This window comes from Pelodiscus sinensis, chromosome 27, assembly GCF_052426305.1.
Source record: "Pelodiscus sinensis isolate ZL-2025 chromosome 27, ASM5242630v1, whole genome shotgun sequence".
Taxonomy (NCBI): domain Eukaryota; kingdom Metazoa; phylum Chordata; order Testudines; family Trionychidae; genus Pelodiscus; species Pelodiscus sinensis.
The window spans coordinates 1,521,914-1,543,150 of record NC_143078.1 but is presented as its reverse complement, the minus strand read 5'-3'; positions in this window follow the sequence as shown (position 1 = coordinate 1,543,150).

Below are 21,237 nucleotides of genomic sequence, written 5' to 3'. Positions count from 1 at the left end.
GTGAGCCCGGCGCTGCGCAAGGACTTTCGTCTCATCAGTGAAGCCTTTGGAGAGTCTCCCCTAAACCCGGCTTCCCCCCAGCCCGTTGTAAGCGGCGCTGTAGCTGCAGTGGAGGAGGAGACGTGCTAGGTGAAGTTAGACAAACAAGCCTTTTCAATTACCCAGCTCCAAAGCCCCGTGTTACGCCAGGGCTGGGAATCTGCAGAAGTGAGGGCTGCCCGTGAGGGGGACAATCCCACCGGAGGAAGCACCAGAACGAGGTGCAAGGGAAACCAGAGCCAGCGTGGCCATTAACCCCGCGGCTCAGCAGCTGTCCCCTGTGACCTGCTCTGCTGCAGGCATCCCACTGGGAGGAGCAGCAAGGGGCTGCCAGCCAACAGCAAGCCAGGCCAGCTGGAGCCGGCTGCATTCATTAGCCCAGTGGTGACCTACCACAGCAGGGCAGCAGCGTGGCCGCCCTACACGCCGAGGACACTTCCCCTGTTGCCAGGGCGCTGTCACGGGCTGTTGTGTAGCTGGAGCCAGCTCCTGCGTGCTCCCCATGGGCCAGAGCATCGCTGAGCCACGCTGGCCGGTAGCCAGGCAGGCAGGAGTGGGGTACGTGTGCTGCACAGCCAGCTGGGCCCTTCCGTGGGGCTGCTCCCAGCCGTGCCATCCCTCCAGGCAGACGGTCAGCGGAGACTCCTCTGGCCCTCGCCAGCAACCGCCCAGCAGAGAATCGTGCTGCTGCTTTGGACACGGCTCCTTCGCACAGCATCATGGGCACAGAGGGCCCAGCTGGGCGACCGCCGAGCTCCTCCCAAAGCAGTGAGTTCGCAAGCCCCATCACACCGACACTCAGAGAGACAGGCAAGGCCCGGGGGCAGAGAATGTCCAAGGAAGGCCGCCCTCCAGCATGTAGGCAGCGCCGTGACGGGACAGTCGTATGTTACGAGATCCCAGAGACTCTCCCCAGTGCTGCGGTGCAATAGCCCATGGGGCAGGCTGGCCCAAGTGCCCACTCTGGGTGGGACAGGGGAGGGTTAGTCCCTGGGCTAGAACGTGGGTTGGTTGCACTGCCGCCATCGCACTAAAATACCTTCTCCAATCCCCGGGGCAAATGGCCTGAGACAGCTCCTGTGTCCCCGGCGGGGTAACTGCCCTGGTGCCTGTGGAGACGCTTCAGCCCCGGGCTCCTAGGAACCCTGTGCAGGCTGCCAAGGCCCATCCACCCCCAGGAGGAGCCCTTCCGCCAGAAGGAACAAGTGCCCAACTCTTGCAAGAAAGGCCCTGAGGTCACCACCCAGACCAGCTAGGCCACGCGCCCGGGAGCCAGGGAGCTGCTGCTAGGTGCTGGGAAGAGCTGCAGCGTCGGGATGGATGTAGGAGACCTCTGCTGCATTGGTCAGTGGAGGGAAAAGGTGCCGACGTAGCTAAAGGAAAAGGCTCTGGTTGGCTTATATCATTGCTCACCCTGGTACCCCTCGGTAAGTCTGCGGCTGCGGTCTGCTCGCCAGAGACAGGGACATTGGCCAGTAGCATGAACGGTCTCCTGACTGGATTATCATTTAAACTCACAGTGAAGCAAATGCTTTAAAAGCAAATCCGAGCCAAAACAACCCACTCAGCAGGATTTGAAAACCCACCATGCTCTCCGCCTGGTACTCGCGGGCTCTGTGTCTGACACGGGCCATGTTTCCGTGGAAGCCACGTATCCCTCCCTAGCATTGCCCTTATTGGAAGCTCTGTGTCTGCTCCACTCTGTGTCCAGTTAGGTTCTCGGGAAACACACAGCAGAGTGCCTGAGAAATAAGAGAGCTTTAGGATGCCAGGGAGGTGGCCAGAGATGGGTGTCCCTGAGGCTAAGAAATCTGAAACAAATAGGGATGTAATAGTGGAGTGGATTAACTGTTATCGCTATGGACTACACGCATTCCCCTGCGGTGGCTCTGTGTTTAAAGTGCATTAGGAGTCGGGCAGGCAACCCAGCTCAGTTCCAGCTCACACCAGGTCTGGGAGCTCAGACCCGCCCCCCAAACAACAGCACAGGCTGCTGGTCCGTGAGGGGTGCTGGGTTTTAAACTAGCTCCCCTTGCAGACCAGCTCCTGCCTGGCACCACATGCTGCTGCCTCTGATACAGAGGCAGCAGAATGGAGTGGCGGGGGCTCCTTGGGAGTGAGGCACACTGGCTGCTGGCCCCGACCCAGGGGACTATAGAATAGTGGACTAACCGATAAGAATTGATGAGGTTACTCGACTATTCAATTAACCGATATTTAACACCCCTAGAAACAAGCTCATGTGCTGAGCTGGACCATTCCTTGGACTGGTGTGTTGGGAAAATATGTTGGAGTCCTTTGAAACACTTTGTGGTATCGCCTCAGTGCACAGGGTCATTATACATACTGTAAAAGAGGCATCCAATTAACATCACAGATCAAAAAGTGAGAAAAGTAGATTCCTGCTACTGCTTAGATTCAGCAGAACTATGTGTCCTGCAAGGGGTCAACCGGACCAGGAGATGCTGGGAGTGTCCAGGGACGACCAAAGGCATGTGTGAGCACAGTAGCTCTTTGTCCAAGGGAGAAAGGATACGCCACGCTGTAAGCTGTCCAATACTGTGTGAAGGAGCCAGCCCGGAGGAGTCACTGCAGGCTGATATATCAGCAGCTAATGTGCGAGCCAAATGTTGCTCCATCCCCACTGAACCAAGAATAATCGTACAGTGATGTGGCAGAGTGAGGTGTTACAACAGTGCTACAGGCAGGCGAATACTAAGTTGCCTGTCACAAAGGAGTTAACGGCATGCGGGAGACGTGAGATCTCCAAGCAGGCAATCAAGAGAATTAAAAAATTAAACTGAGTTTAAAAAAAACCCAGAGGAAAATGAGAACAAAGAAAGAGAAACGGTAATACATGAGCTAATTGCAATGGGAACCACATCTCTGCCCTCTGGGCAGCTTTTTCTTGATAAACACTGGTTTCCTGACCATGACTATCTGGCTCCTTCCTTCTTTCTAGTCGTTTCTTTCTTTCCTTCCTTCCTTCCTTCCTTCCTTCCTTCCTTCCTTCCTTCCTTCTTTCTAGTCGTTTCTTTCTTTCCTTCCTTCCTTCCTTCCTTCCTTCTAGTCGTTTCTTTCTTTCCTTCCTTCCTTCCTTCTTTCTAGTCGTTTCTTTCTTTCCTTCCTTCCTTCCTTCTTTCTAGTCGTTTCTTTCTTTCCTTCCTTCCTTCCTTCTTTCTAGTCGTTTCTCTTTCCTTCCTTCCTTCCTTCCTTCTTTCTAGTCGTTTCTTTCCTTCCTTCCTTCCTTCTTTCTAGTCGTTTCTTTCCTTCCTTCCTTCCTTCTTTCTAGTCGTTTCTTTCCTTCCTTCCTTCCTTCCTTCCTTCTAGTCGTTTCTTTCTTTCCTTCCTTCCTTTCTTCCTTCTTTCTAGTCGTTTCTTTCTTTCCTTTTCCTTCCTTCCTTCTACTGTGAAACAAAATCACTTGAAGCTCTGAACCCCAAAGCATGGTAACAGGCAAACTGCAGCAGTCTACAGCCCGTAGCTGGGCTCTGGAGTGACGTAAAGCAGGTGATCAAGATATGCATTTTGCTCTGAACCGCTATCACTTTAAATGAAAAAACAGATTTACCCAGCTGAGCCAACTCGGTGTCAGAGTTATCTGCCGGCTCCTGATCCCTCACAGGCTCCGTTCAAGCCCTCTTGAGAAATTGAAATGTTCAGCTTGCTACAGCATAAAGGAAGGAATATAAATTAAATTTAATCAACAGGGATCAGAGCCAATAAATCCTGTAAAACTTTGCTCTTGCTGGGCCTGGGTAGTGTATCGAGTTGTTTATTAGTTGCCCATTTTCACCTCTTCCACCGTTTCCATGCAAGCTGGGTAATTCCACGACAGGAGTTTTGTGCTTCCCTTTACCGGGGAACATAAGCTCTTTCTTCAGAGGGTGCAAAGAAACAAGCCCGTGCTGGAAATGGGAACCAGATTAGTTAACACTGCGTCATCATCTCTGTTGCTGCATTTGGGAACTCTCAGTTTCAGGAAACTGACCCAAATTTGCTGGGAGGTATGGGTGGTGACATGCAGCTCTAGCCATACCCAGGGCCTCCCAAAAGCAGACTCTGCCTTCCTTGTTATTGCCAGGGCCTAGCAGGGGTGACCCAGTGTTTCTGTGCGGGACTCAGCAGCCGATGCTTATTCCGAACCTGTTGGAAGGGACTTGGATGGAGCTGGCCCTACTGGCCAGGGGACTGATGACCAGACACAAGTCAAGGCCCTGGCTTCTTGAGGTCATTGAAGACGTTGTCACATGTCGGGTGCTAAGCCTGGAGCCACGTGGGAAGTTCCCTTCTGCCTCCCTGAACTCCACTTTTACCCAAAGACGTCCGTGCTGCCCTGCCTGAAACCCTGCAGCTGGCTCTTCTGGGCAGAGTGGCTGCTGGGAAGCCTGTGCCAGCTGCAAGGCCCTGGGGGCGCATGGTTCAAATCCTCCTGGGAATTCCTTGGCTTCCGTCTTCAATTTCTGCAAGCAGACAACAAAATCTTTCCTACCGGAGAGTTTTACACCAGCTCCCTGCAGGCTTTCCATCCCGGCAGCCCGCAAGCAGATGTGCTGACCACGCAGCTTCGCAGAGACCTGGGCTGAAAGGACAATCCCCATGCTCTCTGAAGCAACTTTAAAAGCAAAGCCAGCAGCAAAGCCCCGCCATGGCCTGTGGTTAAAGTAGCCAGGATGTGAGTGTTCGGCAGGTACAACGTGCCCATTCGTTCTCTTCACACGGCAGAAGTTAATTTTACATAGAGGGAAGCAGATCGTCAGCTGATGCAAATAGGGAGTGCTCTGCTGGACTCAAGTCGTTTGATTGTGTAGCCACCGTAAACCCAAAGTCTGGATGCCTCTTTATTCAGGCCAGGGAAAAACTGATGCTGTTGGCTTATTGCAGAAGTCACTTTCGATAACCCATGGGGAGCCGACGGTCCATTCAACACAGCATAGCCCCTTCCCTATGACCTAAAGTTTGGACCAAACCAGTGTCATTCTGGAGTAACTACTGACTGCAGCGGTGTCACTCTGGTTTCACCCGGGAGTAACAACAGAATTTGCGGCTCTGCAGTACAGGCAGCCAACGCAGCACTCCTGTCCAGGGAACTGGGCAATTCAGAGGCGTGACAGAGAAGCACAAGGGCTGAGAAAGCAGAACACAAGCCGGGGTGAGTGTCTGCAAAAGCCAAGCTCTTCGCTCACGGCCTCAGTGGGGTGAACTAACGGTGGCATTGCTGTGTGGCTTTCTGTTCCCACAGCCCCTGCACCTTGGAAGGATGCAGCATGGTCTGGAAAGGGCCTGAGCACGTTAGCATGATACTGAAACCCTAAAACCGAGCCGGCGGGAGAGCCCGTTGTGTGATGAGTAGAAAGGCAGGTTAGTAAATCCCTCGTTACGGCGTCAGTGAAAGCCTTCCTGGACTCGTTAGCACCTTTCTTCTCCCTCCGTGCCGCAAGCTATCACTGCAGCTGGAACGTGACCCCCTTCTTCTGGCCTCACAGAGGACTCTTGCCCCCGTCGTGCAATGTGGCTGGATTGTAGAGAGACATCACAGGGGAACAGTCAGTGCCTCACTCACGTAGATAAGATACGAATACCCCCTGTGGGGAGAAGGCGCTTTCCCACTGCTCTGGAGTGCCCCCAAGAAGCAGCACATCCACCTTTAGTGAGTCAAGAAGCCCTGCAGGGAGGCACTGCGCCTTCAGGCCACTCTCCAAAGGACGCTCAAAAGCTGTCACCCTTTGTAGTTTATTATTTACCCGAATCTCTGCCTTCGCCGGATTTGTAAGTCAGGAACAGGGCCAGATAATTAACACACTAGAGCAGGGTTGCCCAACCTATGGGTCGGGACCCAAATCTGGGTCGCCATTACATTTCAGAAGGGTCACCGGGTGTCTCCCCAGGTGGCTCTTAAGGAGCCATTCACACAGTTGACCAAGTCTTCCTGAACTGCCAAAATGGGTCCCCGTCTGGAAAAGGCTGGGAACCGCTGTGCTAGAGCAAGCAGGAAAACGCTCTCCAGCGGGAGATGTCATGGAGAACCAGCCTTGGTTGCCACATGAACGCGTGCACATTGTAGATGAATTATTGGGTAAGAAAAGGACTCTGTTTACATCCTGTGGATTTCTAATTGGGGACCATCTCACTCCCCTGCAGAGCAATCTGCAGTGGAAAGCCACAGACTCAGTTGCAAAACCTCACCTCGGGAGGGAATGCCGACGCACGGTCTGGGAGAGGAACTGTGCTCTCCGACTCAGAACATGGCTTTTCAGGGAGAGGAAAACATCGTATTCACCCCCCCCCCCCCCATTTTTCCTCCTCAGTTGTGGCTGGTGGCAAGGCACCACAAAAGCTGCCCTCCTGCCACCCACTGCATCCCTCATGCGTAAGGATCAGCCAGCGGGACAGTCTCTGTTGTGTGCTTTGCAGGACTCAAGCAGGGAGACCGACATTCCGGTGGAGATGGTGGCACCAGGACTCCAACAGACTTGAACCCAGTGCGAGAGAGACAGTCCTAGTTCAGTCCCTTAGTGAAACACACCCAGTGGGCTCAGGCCCCACACAGAGCTCACGCTGGCTGTAACCCCGTGTAAACACACCCCGAGAGCCAGCTGCCAAAATTGGACCAGTGCCCTTGCCAAGTAACAGCTCACCATTCCCGAGGCTCCTATTCCCACTAAACTAGAGTGGAAGGCGGTGAGATCCTCATGGAGCCCTCATCTGGGGTCAAATACACTCAGCAAAGCCCCAGGAGGGTATCAGTCATTGTTTTCTTGTTGCTTATTCAGTATCCTCCTGAGACCTAAACACTGGCAAAAAGAAAATAATTTCTTTCCTACAAAAAGCAGTGAAGCAGACAGTTAATTTTCAGCAGTCTGGGGACATAATTGTCTCGTCTGACATTTCTCATACATCTGGCTTGCCTGGCAGTTTCTTCTCTCTGTGTTTGCTAGCGCACCCGCAGAAGTTTTGCCTCCTTCATCAACCATTAAATAGTCTCCTATTGTTAGGGTTCTACCAAGTTTATAGCCATGAAGAATACGTCACGGACCATGAAATCTGGTCTTTTGTGAGCTTTTACCCTATCGGACACAGAGTTCCCAGGGAGGCTCACGTTTCTCAAATCAGAGGTCCTAATCCAAAAGGGAGTTTGAAGGGGCGGTCACAAGGTTAGTTTAGGAGGGTCGTGGTACTGTAACCCTTACGTCTGCGCTGCTGCTTTCAGAGCTGGGTGGCCGGAGAGTGGCAGCTGCCGACTGAGGGCCCAGCGCAGGCAGTAGCACAGCAGTAAGTGTGGCAATACCAAACCAGGCCAGCTTTACTTATGTTCTGCTGCGGGTGGCAGCGACTGTGCCTTCAGAGCTGGGCTCCAGCCAGCAGCTGCCGCCCTCCAGCTGCCCAGCTCTGAAGGAGTGCCACCAGCAGCAGCAACAGCAGCACAAACGTAAGGGGAGCAGTAGAATAACCTTGCAACACACCCACACCCACAGCTCCTTTTTGTGTCAGGACCCCTACAATTACACCACCAGCTGAAATCACAAACTGTACTCTTTTAAAAATCCTATCACCATGAAATCTTCCAAAATGGAGCATGAATTTGGTAAGGCTCTGCATATAGTCTGCCAGGCACTGCTACGTTTGTTACCATTGTGAGAGAGACAGGAATGGTTTGTTTCTCTTCCATACAGGGTTCAATTGAGGTTTCTTTCCTTACTTTTGAGGTAAAGAGCCCTGAGAGGTGCAGTGCCTGGAGCGTGGGGAAGCACTGGGCTGGGTTCCCTAGGCAGGGGGTGGAGTCTCCATCCCTAGAGGTGTTTAAGTCCCAGCTTGCCAAAGCCCTGGCTGGGATGATTGAGTTGGGGTTGGTCCTGCTTTTAACAGGAGGTTGGACTAGATCAGTGGTTTTCAACCTTTTGTTTAAAGTACCCTTGTAAAAAATAATTATAAGGACCCCCAGTACCTACAGTTTTCAGACACACAACATTTTTTACACCATTGCAACACATTGGTTTAAACAACTTAATCATAGCCGGGCGGGCGATGAAATTGTTGGGTGTAAAAAGAACAAAAATAATAAAGCGCTGTAAAGCTTAAAACACAAATTCAGTTTTCTCCAAATGTCAGTTGTGTTGACGTACCCCCCAGACTTCTCTCGAGTACCCGAGGGTACTCGTACCACTACTTGAGAAACACCAGACCAGATGATCCCCTACGGTGTCTGCAGCCCCGATCGTCTAGGATTCTCTGTGTGTGGCACATGCACACAGAGCCCTGGTAAAACTCCTTTTGGGCTGAACAAACTTTAAATTGTTCTGTCTTGCTGGACCCGTGTGCTCTTTGAGCCTCCTGCCTGAGACCTGATTGCAGGCCCTGCCCCGGGAGGGTCACTAGCACACTTTCCGGGTGTGGAGTCGGTCTGGTACCTGCTCAGGAAAGCTGTAAGCTCACAGTCCAGCTGCCCAGGTCCTGGGCCCAGTGCTGACCTCGTTACTCAGATGGCGCCTGTTCAGAACTCCAGCCATGTGGGCGCTCTGGGCTCGCAGTTTAACATTTCCAGGGCACACAACAATGACAGCCGGCAGATGGATGGGCAGCCAGCCTGTGCACAGGTTTCTAACACCTCTGCGCTGTGCTTAGCATGAGAGGTACATAGTTCTAGACAAAAATACACTCGTACGACTGCCCTTCCCTGCTTCAGTTTCCACAGCAGGACAGTATCCACTTTTTGGTGCAGCAGCTGCCCTAGCACTAATGCCAGCACTTTGGCTATGCCACAGAGCCCATGGGGACAGACTCCCAAGGTGTTCTCGTAAGAATAATGTTTCTGTGGAACATTGTCCCAGGCGCCGAGACGCCTGGCTAGAGCGACTGTGCCCCAGAGATGGCCGCACTTTGGTCGCTCTCTGCACTTCAGTCGTTGGTACAGCACATGGGGATGAGAAGGTGCTAGCTAATGGGAATCTGTCCGTTTAATTCCCACCAGAGCAGCCCACTCTAGAGGGCTTAAACCTAACTTCCCCCTCAGCCCTCTCCATCACAAGTCCCCCCCCCTTGCCAGACTTGCTCTGATCTAACACCATTGGCAGTGAAGAGTGCAATTCAGGCATGTCAATGCTGCTGCTAGGAGGTTTCCGTGGCCTGTGCCGGGAGCTACCCTTCACCTTAGCCATCAGATAGCCATGGTCACGCCTCTGCCATGAAACCGCAGCATTCTCTCCTCTGCGCTAAAGCTGCGGATGTTTGCCGGGCCATTATTCATCTAGGCTCGGGTGCTGGATTCCATTTGTAGTTTGTTTTCTTAACCTTTGATGCAGTCAGTCACCTGTCGTCTTGGCTCTTCCTATTGACTGAAATTGTGTTGCAATGATAAACTATTGATTAGTCTCTGGAACAGCAACATGCGTCTCTTGGAAATCGGTGACTCTTGTAGTTAATAACCAAAGTGTCCATGGTATTCGCAGCCTCTGAACCAAAGACCATTAGGAGCTACATGAAAATTGATTTTCTTGCAGTCTGTTGCCTGAAAAGACAGTTTTTATTTTGTTGTAGATACGAGCAAATGTTCAGCTCTAGCTCTTCATCCCCTTCTTTTGGAAGCTTAGAGCACTTTATATCATTCCATGCAACCACACTTAAGTTGCGGCCCTCGGCATGTGCTGAGAGTGTCATTGTGGTGTAGACCTAGCCTTTGACGACACTGCCGGGAGGCCTGGCTGGGACGGGCGACATACACACCCATTGACATGGATTGGCTAGGGCCATCACAGCATGCCAGCCCACTTTGCCAGCAGCTAGAGGTCTGGCTTGTTGTGGAGACACGGGGGCTTGGCTGGGGAAAGCCCGGAACATCAGGGCCAGGCCCACTCTGGAAATGGTCTTTCCTGCCAGCAGAATCCTGGACGGGGGAACCAAAACGAGTTGAGTTTGTTCACAAGCGCAATTGCTCGGCTGCGTGTGCCAGCGCCTGCTCCCATCACGCCGCTGTGCTAACCGTGGCCACGGGGAACGGCAGCATCGAGCTGTGCGTGGTCAGAGCTGTCCAGAGCGAGTCGCAAATATCAGTCAGTGCTCCCAGTCCGCTGGATCGACACTGATGCGGTTGCTGCAGTGCTGGTGGTCCAGCCATTGCATCCCGAGGCACCTCACTCTGCCCGGCCTGCTAACAGGAGCTCCCAACACCACTCTGAACCCTGGTGTGCTTTCCTTCCCAGGGCCATCCTTACGATTCTGGGTGCTCGACACAACCCAAGCAGCTGCATCGCCCCATACCCAGCCCGGTGGGGGATGTCAGGCCACTCCGCGAAGGAGGGACCAGGGAGGGTGCACCCAGGGCTGTGGGGCAGGAGCAGTGGGGAATGGGTGCAGGGCACAGAGACTAGCAGGGGAGCAGGTGGAAGGGGGAATGGTACAGCAACCTGGAGCTGTGGGCCAGAGGGACTAAGGGGTGGGGTTTCCAGGGCCGAGGGGTGGAGCAGGGGGCAGGAGTCTGGGAGTTTGGGGCTGCCAGGGCCAGTGACGTCCATGGCTGGCAGTGGCCCTAGGCATTCACCCCACAGGGCTCTACTAAATTGGTGCTCCAAATGTAGTGGTGCCCAACGCAGCTGCATATGCCTAAGGAGCCCTGCCTCCCATGGCATAACTGTGGGTAGACTGTGGCCGCTGTGCCCTGACCCTCGCTCTGCAGCCGTCTCTGCTTGCTCTTGCTCCAGGATGGCTGAGTCATTCAAGTGGCTCCATGTGGTGGGGCTTGCTCGGGGGCTGTGTCAGTTTGTATAGTGATTGTTTATGGGTTTAATTCTATTAGATTTCCAATGGTACCTGCAGGGCGCCGAGCACCCCAGCAGGGCCGCATGCTATAAACAAGCCTGCTGTCACCAAGAGACGGGGCGCGCTCCTGGCGTGCTCCCCTCGCAGACTGAGCCATGTTCTCTCTGCACGTGCTTGGTTTGTTGTATTAATGTAGATGGATTAGCGGGGCCTGAGGTGCTCACGTAACCCAGTAATCACTGTCCAACAGGGAGCAGGGCTGGCCTGGCCTTCAGTACAGAGACTTGCTTGGTTACTTGGTTTCGAATGGCTCCCCAGCATCCCTGCCCCGGAGAGACATGGCAGGCCAGCCCTGAGATGAGGGGTTATAAATATGCTGCGTGGATGCCGCTTATCTCTGGAGAAAACACGCCAATGAAGATGTACATTTGAAGGGGGTTTGTTCAGGTCCTGTCACGGCTGCAGTCCAATGCGAGGGATAAATGTGTGGTTCAGATAATTTAATCAAAGGGCTAGATAATGACTCTGTTTTCCATCAGACTTGAGTGACAAATATGCTTCCTCGGCCGCCTATAATGGGAAACTGCTTGGAGGATCTCATTATCTGCATCTCTGATTCATGTGATTACACCTGAGTCTGTTGCTGATTTACTGCAGCTCCAGATATTAAAAATCTCAGTGTGAGAGCAGGCTGAGCAACTAATGCCGAGATGGTCTTGAAACGAGCAGGACTCGGGAGAGCCCGTCTCAAGGCATTGAGCACTAGCCTGGCAGAGCTCCAGCAAAGGTGTCAAAGCACCCGTCAGCACCCCATTCACCGAAGTACCAGGCTGACCCAGTGTGACGGCGCGTTGGGGTTCCCCGCCTCCTGCACCCCCGTAGTGGCACAAACCGACTCCACCCGCCAGTAGAATAGAGGGAGTTGTTTGCTTCTCCAGGATACAGCACAGCACAGATGGGGGAAACTGGGCCCCTAAATTCCAGCCTAGGGAAAGGGGCTGTCTCCTCCATGATCCCAGACAGAAACTAACTCTCTTCCAGCCCTGCCCCCCAGCCAGGGGCGGCATTCCACTCTCCTTTGTTTCTCTCCCTGGGGGGTAGCTGGTCGGACAGGTTGAGAGACCCTTGCCTAGTGACTCATCCCCTGTCCTGCTGGGCCGTGCTACAGCCAGCAGCCAGTGGGGGTCACCCACAGCCCCAGCATAGCAACCAGCAAGGTACCAACACTACATCACACCCAGTGCCCTGTGGAGGGGCTTGGTCCTGTAGGAGCCGCTGCCTTAGCTCTCCAGGGGCTGGACTCTGGCGCTGATGAGACAGCCACAGTCACACTGGCAGGAATGCTTCCTCCCAGGCCTGTCCAATGGGCAGGAGTTCCAGGGTTCCCAAGTACCAGGCCTGCCACACCTCAAACAAACAACTGCTGGGCCTCAGCTAAGCCCAGGTAGATACAGGCTGATCAGGTCCCTGGTGCTGGGGTGGGTGTAAACCGGCCTGCATCCCAACCCAGTGGTCACCTTCTCCAGCTGGGAGTCAGGGCTCCCCTTGGGCCCCTGTTGAGAATGGAGACTGGCGCTGCCCCTTTCAGAGCTCTCTGGGCCAGTGCATCCCAGCATCACCATGCCTCCCAGGACTGAGTGTTCGAGACAGGACCCTTGGCTACGGAGCAGAGCTGGTCTCCTCAGGACCCGAGATCCGGCGCAGGTGTCGGTCGGTAACATCCGGTGACAAACTGGGGCTGTTCTCTTGCTCCCCAGGTACCTGTGCTTGTTTGGGGCATTCCCTGCCCTTGGTCTGATAGAGCAGAAGCTTTGTGGGCATCAGAGGCGTCTCTTGCGCACTCAGGCACCACCCAGGCACAGCGGGGCCCAGCCCCAGTGGGGGTCTCTGGAGTGTGCTATAAATATATATGCTGCCAGAATAAAAGGGGAACCCACCAGTAGCTTACGGCTCCCCTGTGAGAACTAACACAAATGGAATGAGTCTGCGGACAGCAGCTCTGCACAGGGGCGGATAAGAGTTTTGTGGGGCCCAGGGCAGCACAATTTTGCGGGGCCCCCCCTTTCGAGAAAAAACAGAAAAAAGGCGCCTCCCCCGTGCCCACTCCTCCAGTAGCCCCACTCTGATCATGTGAGCTACCCCTCCTCATCCCCTCTTCTAACACCTCCCTCTACACACCTGCCCTGCCTCTCTCCTCTGGTGCTGGTCCCTCCCCTGCAGGGGTCTGACCTTCTGCTTCAGCCTCAGAATCCCCTGGCACCTGCACCTTCCCTTACCCCTGCACCCTCCTGGTGCCTCCCCCTTCCCTACAACAGGTGTGTTGTAAGCAAAACTCGTGAAGTCATTCTGCCGCTCTACTCTGCACTAGTTAGGCCTCAGCTGGAGTACTGTGTCCAGTTCTGGGCGCCACATTTCAAGAAAGATGTGGAGAAATTGGAAAGGGTACAGAGAAGAGCGACAAGAATGATTAAAGGTCTAGAGAACATGACCTATGAAGCCAGGCTTCATGAACTGGGCTTGTTTAGTTTGAAAAAAAGAAGATTAAGGGGGGACATGATAGCGGTTTTCAAATATCTAAAAGGGTGTCACAAGGAGGAAGGAGAAAATTTGTTTCTCTTGGTTTCTGAGGACAGGACAAGGAGTAATGGGCTTAAAGTGCAGCAGGGGAGGTTTAGATTGGACATTAGGAAAAAATTCCTAACTGTCAGGGTGGTCAAATATTGGAATAAATTGCCAAGGGAGGTGGTGGAATCTCCCTCTCTGGAGATATTTAAGAACAGGTTAGATAGACATCTGTCAGGGATGGTGTAGACGGAGCCTGGTCCTGCCTTGAGGGCGGGGGGCTGGACTCGAGGTCCCTTCCAGTCCTATGATTCTACTGGCCCTATCCCCTTTGCCCTCTTTTTCCCTGATGCCCACCCCCTCACCACCCTCTGCCCCCGTGCTCCTCATGCCCTCACACACGTCTTGCTCCATCCCCACCTTCCTCACGCCCACTCCTCCTTTCAATCCTTCTCCCAGCACCTCCCCCTCCCCCCTTTAACCTCCAGTGCCCGTACCCTCTCCTCTCCCAGCATCACCCTGTCCCCCTCCCACTGACACCTCCCCTCCTGCCCTTTTCCTCGTTGTCTCCACTTGGCCCCCTGGCATTTGTCTCTCCTCTTCCCTGTCCCTTGGTGCCTGCCCCTTTCTTCTCCTGACCTGCCCCCTCCCCTCAGCACAAGCCCCTTCCTCTGCCATCCACCTCCTGCCTTCCAGCGTGCAGGGCGGCCACGAGCCCGGCCCAGGCTCCAGACCACGTGCTGAACCGAGCGGTGCAACGCTGGGCTGTGCAGTTTTAAAGTCCCAGGCCGTGACGTCACGCCACGCCCAGGGGGTGTCTCCCTTCTCAGCTGTTGCATGGCATTTCAGCCCGCTGCGCATGCGCTCCCTTGGCCCCACATGGCCCGTACTGGCCGGCGCCGGGTAATTTAAAGTGCAGGGCTGCAGTGCCCTGTCACAATCCCCCTTCTCCTCCAGCAGCCGCCAGCCGGCCCTTTGGCGGATGGGCCATTGGGAAATTCCCGGTATCCCACCAGGCCAGTCCGCCCCTGGTGCTGGCACGGGGCCTATTGAAGTGCGGGGCCCAGGGCAGCCACCCTGCTCGCCCTGCCCTATATCTGCTGCTAGCTCTGCATGTTCCTTCCCCGGAGAGCCCTGGAGTCGTGATGGGACGTCACGTCACATGCTCCCCCAGGCCCATGGCTGCTCTGACCTCAGTGGGATGCTAGTTTATAGAAGTGTTGCGAGTTTGTATGCGGTGGACTAGTGCACACATCTGCTTGCTCCTCTTGAGCTATTTTAATCTTTTACCTTCCCCACAGTTGTGGCTGATCTGCCATGGACTAGGAGGGGCAGAAGGAGTCCTGAGCTACTATGTGCTTTGTGCTACATTTAGAGACAACAGTTCTCTGAGCTTTTCAAAAACCCAAAAGCCAGATTAGATGCAGTTTTTCTTCTCTGCGGTCTGATTATCATTCATTCCAGGCATGCAGTTTGTATGACGTTTCTCTGGGACGCTCCTTAGAATAGAATAGGCAAGCCTTTCAGAAAGGCTATGGTATGGGATTTGAGTAATCTTTCCTTGACTCTTGAGCTGACCTATGATTTGCATATATATGATAAACTGCCATGATACAAGAACAACTCACAATGAGGCTGATCGGTGCAAAGTTGGACATGCAAGGAATAAATCTCTATGTCCATGATAAAGAGACATTTCTTTCAAGCAGGCTTTTAAGAATGCAGTAGATGTTCTGGTACTCTACATGATAAGAAAGCATAATAGCTATTGCCTTATTAGTTAATGCACAATGCGACTGTACCCCAGTTTAATGAGCAGCCTCCAAGACATGGGCTATTCTCTGAAAATCTGCCCCATTATGCAGAAAAATCTTCAAAACCTATCAGAGGGGTAGCTGTGTTCGTCTGTAACTTTAAAAACAATGAGTAGTCCTGTGGCATCGTAGGGTATGTCTACAGCGCAACGCTATTTCGGGATACCGGAGTAAAATAAGCTATTTCGAAACAGCATCGAAATAAGGGACACAATTTGTGAAGCTCAAACGGTGTATCTTATTTGGAGTTACAATGAAGTGTAGATGCACCCTCAGAGACTAACGTGAAACCCTCCCCCCCCCACTGCTACCTCTGAAATTTTGAGCGGTTACACAATTACATAATTAAACACATTTTAACATCACTAGGTTCTAAGTGTTTGCCTACTAGAACCCTCTTTCCCAGACTGTTGCATGTTGTTAGTGTGTTGGGGAACGGAGGGGCAATGTTTCAGCGATGGGTGAAGTGAGCCTTCTACACATGAGTTACAGTGATGGGTGAAGTTGCAGGGGGGGGGAGGTCTAGGTTGGATATTAGGAAAAACTATTTCCCTAGGAGGTGGTGAAGCACTGGAATGGGTTCCCTAGGGAGGGGTTGGAATCTCCATCCCTAGAGGTGTTTATGTCCCGGCTTGACACAGCCCTGGCTGGGATGATTGAGTCGTTGGTCCTGCTTTGGGCAGGGGGCTGGACTCGGTGACTCCTGAGGTCTCTGCCGGCCCTGGGGTTCCATGATTCTATGAGCTGGCAATCAATCTGCAAAACGCCTTTGGCTGGATAATGGTAAACCTGATTCATTATCTCCATATGCACAAACAAGAAAGGAACCGGTCCCCCGTAAATCCACTCCCATTGTTCAGTTTCCCACAAGGGCAGGTCATATCGTCCCCACTGCCCTTAGTATTAAGGGTTACATCATGCTGGGAAGAAGAGTCCCACACTTTTCTTCTTCTCTAGGTCATGACCCCACCATGCAAGCTGTTTTATCAGGGCGACTGGTGTTTCTGGGCATGTGTTGAGAAGCAGCCACCCGACCAGATGGCAGGACGATGCCTCTTAGGGCTGCAAACAGCATTATCAGCATGAGAGAAAATGGATGGACCGTTCCTTCTGCTCTCTGGCCAAGAGTCCAGGAATGGATAGAGTCCTGCCCAATCTGCTACCTGCCCCAAACGAGTTCTGCCAGAAGGGATCACAATTATCCAAGCAAGCAGGCAGCATGATGGCACACAGGGCCCAGCACACAGTAATTAGAGCCTTCATTAGATAAAGGAGATTATACAACAGCCAGAAAGGTCCTCCTGGTTTTCAGAATGATCACTGCCTGGACAATTCATTTGGGATCTTTCCTAGCAGGCAATGCACAATCAGCTGGCCCCACACCCTACACAGGAGGTAGGCCGCAAAACACTCCTGGGCTCAAAGGACACTAAGCTGAAGAATGCAGCAGGCACCGTGGTAGAGAAGACGTGTTTTCAGCATGAAACTAGAAGGGCAGCTGGTGAGGCCTGGAAAGGCCATGCCAGACAGCAGGCAATGTGGATGAGCAAGTGCTCTCACCAGCAACCCTTCTATTTTCTGTAACAGCTTCAGTCTAAAGGCCTAAGCCCCCTTCCCCATTCACCTGAGCTGAGTTTGGCCAGGTAATGCAACACTCCTAATGCACCCCAATATGCCATTAGCCTTCTTGGCTACAAGGGCGCCCTGTTGACTCATCTCCAGCTTCTCATCCACTGTAACCCCCAGGTCCTTTTCTGCTGAACTGCTCCTTAGCCAGTCGGCCCCCGGTCTGTAACGATGCATCTGGGGCTTCTTGCACACAGCGGTTGACTAAGCAGGGCGTTAATGGAGCACTGCAAACCAGGAGTGAGGCAGCTGCCACTGCAGCTTTTGAAGAAAGTTGGCAGAGCAATTACAGAATCCAGCTCCATTTTAAGAAAACAGATTAATTTTATCCCAGAATAGCATCAGTAACTGACTTAATTTAAAAAAGTAATTAGTGATCTTCTTCCTGTCCTGTGTGGCAGCAAGATTCATTTGCGGAGGCATTCTGGAATGGAGAGAGACATGCGATTGCCAATGGGAGATTAGAAATGAGCCCCTTGCACTGGAAGTAATTAACCATCCAGGAAGTATTTACTGATGTGAACTGATTCCTGGGTGGTGCCTCCTATCTACTGGTTTGCTCCACGTCTCTGAGCCCAGGGTGTACAATGCCAATGAGCTGTACAGAGCACGTAGGGTTTCCTCCCTTCCTGGCTGCTCACTCCCCCGTGCTTGCACCCTACGATAGCAAGGCAGGAAAGAGACCCCTAGGTCACTCTCCCCAGCTCTGGAATTTGAAATCCAGGTCCAAGCTTCGGACCCAGCAGGATCACTGCTGTTAGTCAGGCATGCTGGGCAGCAGGGCAGCACACAGACCAGCTGGTCCCAGTATTTGTCTGTCTCCTGCAGAACCACACAACCCAGAACCGGCCTGCTGGGACACAGCCCAGGGTTGGACTGGGCAGGGGACCATCTCATGTCTGGGCTGAGGCAGAAGGGTAGGAATTGCTACAGCAGATGCATCCCCCACTGGATACCTATGAAGAGCAGCCACCTTGCTTTCCATATGGGCTTGGGGGAAGAAATGTGTTGCCAGCTGTGGCATCCCCCAGAGCCTTGCCATGTGGCTTTCAAGGCTGTAGGCACTCAAAGACTTTTGGGCATGAAGGGCCCATCATGGTCACCGAGCTGGACTTCCTGCACGGGACAGGCCACAACTTCCCCTACCAGAGAAACGTCCTGTAGCCAGACTCTGCACGGGGGAGCTCAGGGGCACGTACCAAGCACTAGTAACCCTGGGCCCAGCGGGTCCGCATTTCAAACTGCCCTCCAGGAGGCAAGTTGGACCCTCCTATCCCAGACTTTGGGGCAGGGGCTCTGTTCTACAGGACAGTTTCTGGGGCATGGCCAGACGGAGCATTTTGATACGCACTGATTCCAGGCATGGCAGCTCTCAGCTGAGCGACTCAGTGGAACTGCAATGCTGCCCGCCCCTCTTACAGTGAGGTGTTTGGATGGCATGGCTCAGCTGCAAGCAGACAGAACAGGGAGCATCTCTGATTGGCCCTGCTGGGCTGTGGGGCCTTGTTCCATTACTCCAGTGAGGGGGTAGGTACCATACAACTGCTTGGGAGGAAACCGTCCCTCTCCCTGAGTGCGCACACGCTAAATCCATAGGGCACAACAAAGGGGATACAACGCAAAGTGAACACCACAAGCTCACCTTGTGCAGTTCCCCATGTGCCCAGGCTACATTTAAGTGCTTCTTAGATCCACAGCATGGCTGCTTTAGAATGGAAGTGCCCCAGAGATTAGCAAATCGCCCCTGTTCCCCCACTTGCAGAAATTCTTGTGCATTTTTTTTTCTTAGCTTCCACTGAGTCACAAACCCAGCTGGACCTCAGACAGCCCCTACTGACTCAGCTCTCAGGCTAAGGAAGAGCTGTGCTGGGCCCTCTCCCCAAGGGGAAGCTCTTCTCTTGAGGAAGGTGTACTGACAGCTCTAGCTAGCCCTGCTTTTCCACTAGCATTAAGCAAACCCACACGCTATAGACAGCGACCATGGGGGAACAGGCAGAGATTGCTTCTGACAGCATGGGGGGCTGCAAACTGCTTGTGCTGCACTGTGAAGAGCCAGAGGTATATTTCCACTGGTTGCCAACACTCCAGCATTATCCAGGAGTCTCCAGGAATTAAAGATTCAGCCATAGTTCATGTGTCATATGAGGAAGCCTCCAGGAAAACACCAGGGAACCCTCCCCAGAGGAACCAGGCAGGAGCAAGCAGCTCCTCAGCAAGGCCCTCACCCTGCAAACTGACTCCATAGGTGCAGCTCCCAGGCTTTGTCCCACCTGGGCTTTGTTTGACCCCCCTCTACCTCCCAGCTCCGCCGCACTGCAGTTCTCTCCCCACCACTGCCTGTGCTCATGCGCCGCCCATGTCCCCAGTGCCCCATGCACAGAGCTGGCAATGGCAGACAGGGGGTTCATCAGGCAGCACCCCCCCTTGCCCAGCTGCTCTGCTGAGGGGCTGGTACCAGCTAGATTGACCAGAGCACCTCCTCCCCACAGGCAAAACAGCCGGCCCAGCTCTGCTTTCTCAGGGTGCCCCTGCAGCCAAGCTCAGGTGCATCAGACCCCCGTGCTAATGCGGGAGACTCTAGAGCCAGCATTTCCCTGCTTCCTGCCCTCCCTTCCATTCAGAGTCCTGGCCATGGCCCCACGGCAGCTATAGCCCTCCCACTCATTTGCCCTGGACCAGCTCTTCCCTTAGCTCAGCTGCAAAAGGCCCCCTCTCTCAAAGAGGGCCCACAGAGCCCTGCCCTCAGCTACCCACATTACAGACCCCGCCTTATGACCCTCCTTATATAAACTCCCCAGCAGCAAACCTGGGCCAGCCTGCACCTGTGCTGGCTTTAAGCTGAGTTCAGCCATTAACCACCCACAGCCTGTGCTCCTAACGAGCTGGGCCTGCCCTGCCCCGCCCCTTGCTCTCTAGCTCCCCAGGCACCTTTTCTCTGATCTATGAGGCAATATTAGCAGACTGGGCAGCCTCTGTTTACTGTTCCTGCTCCAATTACCTCACCTTGGTTCACGGGTCAGGGGCTCCCAATCCACCTCATTAGGAGACCAAAGGGGCCCTTGCCTCATCTTTAATGCCCTTCTGTAGATCCCTAATTACACTCAACAGCTGGCTGGATTTGCTGTCATTGGAACTCAGCCAGGAAGGGAGCCAGCGATTGCAGCTCAGCTGTTTCTTAAACATTGGACCCAGTTCTGAACAAAGAGTGCACTATCCTCAGACCCAGTCGGCCCTGCCCTAGGGAGGAAGCATGTCTAATGGGTGGAGCCCTGGGTTCTCTCATTGAACCCTTGGATGAGCTGGAATGAGCTCCCTGCCCCCTTGGTGCCTCAGTTTCCCCATCTGTAAAAGGGAGCAGTGGCAGTGACCTGCCTGTGTAAATGCCAGGAGGTGTATGAATGAAAAGGCCTGCATGTGCAGATATTACTGTGTTGTCATTAAGCACTCGACAAGCCCTCATGCTTCCTCCCTCACTTGTTCTGGTCTCTAAACTAACGGCCAAGACTCCTGGCCTCACTTTCTGAGTTACAGGATCTGCTCTTCATGTGCACTGAAGAGTCGGTGCAGTGGTGCCCAAGCATTACTCCCCCCACCCACGGCCCCGAGCCCCTACCCACAAGAAAGTGGGGCATGGTCCCGCTGTGGGGGGAACTCCCCGGCCCAGACACCCCCCCGGTGCACTGGCTGGGGAGAGCAACTGCGTCCCTCTCCCATTGCCCAGTGCCCACCTGCCCTCGAGGGCTTCCCTGCCCCCGGCCCTGGGGCAGAGTCCTGGTAACCCCGGCACGGCTGGGCCCCGGGCCTGCACCCCCCAACACTTTGCCCCCGGCCCGGCCCGGCCCGGCCCGGCTCTGGGGCAGGGAGGCTGCAGGGCAGACACTTGCTCCAGCCACACCCCTCAGGCTCTGGGACAGGGCCCCTGCCCCAGCACTGCCCCCCCCCACTGCGACCCCTTGGCTGGGCCCCTCCCCCTGCGCTGCCCCCCCACTCCGACCCCTTGTAGGTAGAGCATCTGTAGGTAGAGCACAGGTGGGCCTGTGCCCACATCTCCAGGCCAGCCGGCGCAGGGCCACTGGGGCGCCTGGAGCTGTCCTCTGTGGCCATGGAGATGATGGCCAAAGCACTCTGCAATGGTTAGGAAATGGTACACACAATATTGAGAAAGCTCATTACGTGGGGCCCTGGGACCCGCAGCAATTTTCAGGTGGTCCCTGAAAAAAAGTCAGACTCCAAAACCAAGCCAGGCCCCTCCCTTTCTTCATTTTCTTTTTCCTACTTGTAATCTAGAAGGAGGGTGAAGAAAAGAGAAGGGCAAATGGGCGGGGCAGGAAGAGAAGGTCCCCGGGGCCCCCGAAAGGAAGCTGAGCACAGTGCCCCACTAACTGTACATCCGCCACTGGGGATGCTCCCAGCAGCTGGTCTGACTTGCGGTCACACAATCGCC